Source organism: Heptranchias perlo, unplaced genomic scaffold (assembly GCF_035084215.1).
Source record: "Heptranchias perlo isolate sHepPer1 unplaced genomic scaffold, sHepPer1.hap1 HAP1_SCAFFOLD_52, whole genome shotgun sequence".
Lineage (NCBI taxonomy): Eukaryota > Metazoa > Chordata > Chondrichthyes > Hexanchiformes > Hexanchidae > Heptranchias > Heptranchias perlo.
In genome coordinates this window covers 7,366,210-7,371,036 of record NW_027139537.1, presented here as the reverse complement: position 1 = coordinate 7,371,036, position 4,827 = coordinate 7,366,210, and the positions used below count along the sequence as shown (strand labels likewise).

The 4,827-nt window shown below is 50.6% G+C and overlaps 1 non-coding gene across 1 annotated transcript; it reads right to left on the bottom strand.

The window, feature by feature from the left end:
- Positions 1-286: 286 nt before the first annotated feature.
- Positions 287-359, bottom strand: trnam-cau (transfer RNA methionine (anticodon CAU)). Its single transcript has one exon. It is a non-coding gene; the product is annotated as a tRNA-Met (tRNA).
- Between the last annotated feature and the right edge of the window lie 4,468 nt (positions 360-4,827).

Here is a 4,827-nt window from a genome sequence, read left to right as displayed (position 1 = left end):
CCTTCCGTGCTGTAACCTTTCTATGATTCTGATAGAGTGCTCGCTGAGCATGTGAGAGATAGTAGGATCGTTTCTTGCATTCTCCACTCACCTTTTGACTTGGGTCAATTGTCCAGAAACAAAAGTGGTGTCAGTTTTCAGCGAGCCCATGGTCCATGTACTTCTTAAGCTTCACTGCGTGCTACGGTACAGAGGGGTCAAGGGGCAGCAAATCTTTTGGTGTGCTGCAGGCAGCAAAAATTCTTGATTTTGGTCTTGAGCAAAGATGGAAAAAAAAGCTTAAAGATGCCTTCTCTGAGGATTGAACTCAGGACCTTCAGATTATGAGACTGACGCGCTGCCTGCTGCGCTAAGAAGGCACTTGATCCATATATATCCAGGCAGCACTAACAAGTAGGACAGTTTGCAAGTTGTAAAATCATAAACTAATCGGCAGTTTGCAAAAAACTCTCCATCCAGGTGGAAATCGAACCAACAATCTTCTGAATTCTGGCCAGACACGTTCTCCATTGCTCCACTAACCCAGGTTGTGGAGAGTAAGGAGCAGCTCACACTCTCAAAGCGCTGCGGTATGAGCAGGTACCGAGTCAGTCTCGGTCATGCCCACGCAACTCCACGAGTCCGGGAGTGTCAAAAGGCGCACGGTGAACAATCACCTTTGCTGCTTCCCTTCGATAGCTCAGCTGGTAATGCGGAAAACTTGTAGAGATTAAATCTTGAAAGCAAAATTACTCTTAAATCGCTGGTTTAATTCCGGCGCAAAGTAACAAACTTGCTTTTGGAGCGAATGGTGTTGAGCTCAAGGCCGCTTTCTTAACTTTACAGATTGCTTACTGCTTAAAATATTGGCGCTTTTCCTTTCTCAAACCTGAAAGCTTTCTGTGTCTGTCCGAACACGGCTGTTTTGCTCGAGCATTTTCCTCTGCTCACCAGCAGGGAGTGCCTTTGTGCAACAACACGTCAAACCGCACTCACTTTCAGGCAAAAAAGACTTCTCTCAGACAGTCAGACAGGTCTCTCGCTGCTCAGAGGAGTGCCGTTGAGCAGCAATTTTTTTTTATTTTCAAAATATACTTTATTTCATAAAATTTAAGGATGCATACAGTTCAGGGTAAAAATCGCAATTTCAATTCTAAACAATACAAAACAGATCGCACACACTGTGATCCCATTATTTCGATACAATGCAGAGTGCATTTCTTGTCATACATTCTGTATAATAAAAGGTGGGATGGCTTTACACGGTGATCTTTCCCCATAGAGCCCTTGTATAGGCCGCACCGTGCCTCAGTGCATCCCGCAGCACATTTCCCTGGACCTTGGAGTGTGTCAGTCGGCAACACTCGGTCGTGGACCGCTCCTTCAGCTGGAAAACCTGTAGGTTTCGAGTGGACCAAAGGGCCTCCTTCACCGAGTTGATGGTCTTCCAGCAGCAGTCGATATCTGTCTCAGTGTACATCCTGGGGAACAACCCATGGAGCACAGCGTCCTGTGTTACCGAGGTGTTGGGGATGAACTGGGACAGAGACAAACGCATCTCTCTCCACACATTCTGCGTGAAGGTCCAGTCCACCAGAAGACGGACAACGGTCTCATCCCTGTTGCAGCTTTGAAGGCAGCTCGAGGTGGTGCTGAGATTCCGTGCGTGTTGGAAGGACTGCACTGGGAGGTCCCTTCTCACCACCATCCAGGCCACATCCTGGTGCCTGTTGGTCAGTTCCAGCGACGAGATGTTCTGCCAAATGGCATCAACCGTCTGGTCGTTGAACTGCCCGAATGGATCCACCCTCTCATTTTCCTGCAGGACCCCCAGAACGTTCCTCGTCGACCACTGTCTGACGGCCTTGTGGTTGAAGTGGTTTCTCCTCAGGAAATTCTCCACCTGGGACAGTGGTGGGGGACTGTCTAGCTGGAAGGTACATCCTGCGTCTGCTCGGCCAGCATGGCCAGACCCAGTTTTCTCAGTGTATTGGACAGGTAGAAACTCAGCACGTAGTGACACTTGGTGTTTGTGTACCAGGGCTCCACACACATCCTGAGGCAGCCACACACAAAAATATCCATCAGGATCAGGGCAGCATTAGGGACGCTTCTGCCCCCTTTGCCTGGGGACTTGTAGATGGTGTCCCTGTGGACACATTCTACCTTGGACCTCCAGACAAAGTGGACGATAGCTCGGGTGACTGTGGCGACCGAGCGGTGGGGAATGGGCCAGACCTGGGCCACGTAGAGCAACACCGCGAGTATCTCACACTTTATCACCAGGTTCCTGCCCGTTATTGAGCCCCCCAACACACCAAGCTTCTGTTTCGCCTTGGCTACCCGCTCCTCCCATTGCTTGCTGGAGACCTGGGGCCCCCCTGAACCAGGTAGTCGGACCTGACGGTGAAAGGGACAAAGGATCGGGTCTCCCACCTGCCATAGAACATGGCCTCACCCTTACCGTAGTTCACTCTGGACCCCGAGGCCAGTTCGAATCGTTCACAGATGCCCATCAGTCTGTGGACCGACTGCTGATCGGAGCAAAAGACGGTGACGTCATCCATGTACAGGGAGGCCTTAACCTGAGAGCCTCCACTGCCTGGGATCGTCATCCCCCTGATACCTGTGCCCTTCCTGATGGACGGGGCAAATAGCTCGATACAACACTTGAACAAGACCGCGGAGAGAGGACAGCCCTGCCTGACTCCAGATATGATTGGAAAACTCTCCGACTCCCGCCCATTGATTAGGAATGAGCTGCGGATGTCCACATCGAGCAGTCGGATCAAATCGCGGATTCCCTCCCCAAAGCCCATTTTGGAGAGCACGTCCATCATGTAGGTGTGAGATATTCTGAGCAAGGCCCTGTCCTGGACCAGGCTGATGAGGCAGGTGTTTACCCCCCTGTCCTGTATGTAGGCGATCGTATGCCTGGGCAGCACAAGGCTTTCAGATATCTTCCTGCCGGGTACAGTACAGGTCTGATCCGGGTGGATCAACCGCTCCAGAGCAGACTTGAGCCTGTTGGCGATGGCCGCAGATAGAATTTTGAAGTCGTCATTTAGCAAGGAAATGGGTCACCAATTTCTGATTTCTTCCCTCTCCCCCTTCTGCTTGTAGATGATGATGATGATGCCTTTCCTCATGGATTCTGACATGCTGCCTGCCAGAAGCAAACCCACGTACACTTCCAGTAGGTCTGGGCCTATCCAATCCCTCAGAGCTGACTACAACTCAACCGGTAAACCATCGCTCCCCGGAATTCTACTCTTCTCGAAGGACTGGACGGCTTTTGTCAACTCGTCCAAGGTCAGTGACCAATCCAGGCTCTCCCACTCGCTGTCCTCTAAGAGAGAGAGGACAGGAAGGATTGGGAGGCTGTACTGTCTCTCGGCTTCGCGTCATACAGCCCGGCATAAAAGGACTTGCTGACCCTCAGTATGTCGGTCTGTGAAGACGTCACCGAGCCCTCTCCCTCCTTCAGTCTGCTGATCACCAGAGGTCTCTCCGTGCACCGTTCAGAAGAAGAAGCGCGAGCACTTCTCGTCCTGCCCCACGGAGCGGACTCTGGACCAAAAGGTGATCTTTGAGGCCTCGGAGGTGAAGATTGAGACTTCTGGCCCTTCAACTCTCTGAGTTCCTCCCCAACATCGATCCCCATCGACTGCAGCTGGAGCAGATCCTGCATGCTTTTCTGTAGCTGGGACAATTTCCTCTGTCTCTCTCTCGTCCCCTTAACAGGACGGGTCAATCCGTGCGATCACAGGGTGGGGCCCCTTTAACTGGACAGGTCAAACCGTGAGATCACATGGTGAGGCCCCTTTAACTGGAGGTGTCACAACGTGAGATCACAGGATGAAACCTCTTTCACTGGACGGGTCACACCGTGAGATCATAGCGTGAGGCCCCTTTAACTGGAGGTGTCACACCATGAGATCACAGGTTGAAGCCTCTTTAGTTGGACGGGTCACACCGTGAGACCACACGGTGAGACCCCCTTTAACTGGACGGATCAAACCGTGAGATCTCAGGGTGAGACTGTTTTAACTGGCTGGGTCACACCGTGAGATAACAGAATGAGGCCTCTTTAACTGGACGGGTCACACCGAGAGAAATCAGGGAAAGGCTTTGTGATTCCAGGTGGTATGTCCTCGCTCAGCTAATTTAAATATGTGAGGTGACGAGAGTGTTGGAGAAATGAAGGCTTGAGATGGCAGAATCACAGGGTCTCAGCAGCAGTGGGACCAGGACTGTACTTTGTAACTGGTGCAGGGAAACAGCAGTGGGAACGGAAATCACAAAATCACAAGAGACTTCGAGGTCCATGTATATCGATCATTAAAATATCATGGACAGGCACAGAAAATAATCATAAAAGGCGAATGGAATGCTGGCCTTTATATCCAGAGGACCAGAATACGTGGGTAGAAGTTATGCTACAGCTGTATAAAGCCCTGGTTAGACCACAGCTGGATTACTGTGTTCAGTCCTGGGTACCACACCTTAGGAAGGACATATTGGCCTTGGGAGTGCAGAGCAGATTTACTGAAATGATACCTGGGCACTAAGGGTTCAATTACGAGGAGAGAGTAAACAAACTAGACTTGTGTTCCCTGGAATTTAGAAGATTAAGGGATAATTTGATCGCAGTTTTCAAGGTATTACGAGGAACTGATCGGTTCGATAGAGAGAAATTATTTCCGCTGTTTGGGGAGTCTCGGACTAGGGGCATAGCCTGAAAATTAAAGCCAGGACTTTCAGGAGTGAAGTTCGGAAACACTTCTACAGGGAAAGGGTGGGAGAAGTTTGGAAATCTCTTCATCAAACGGCAGTTGATGCTAGCTC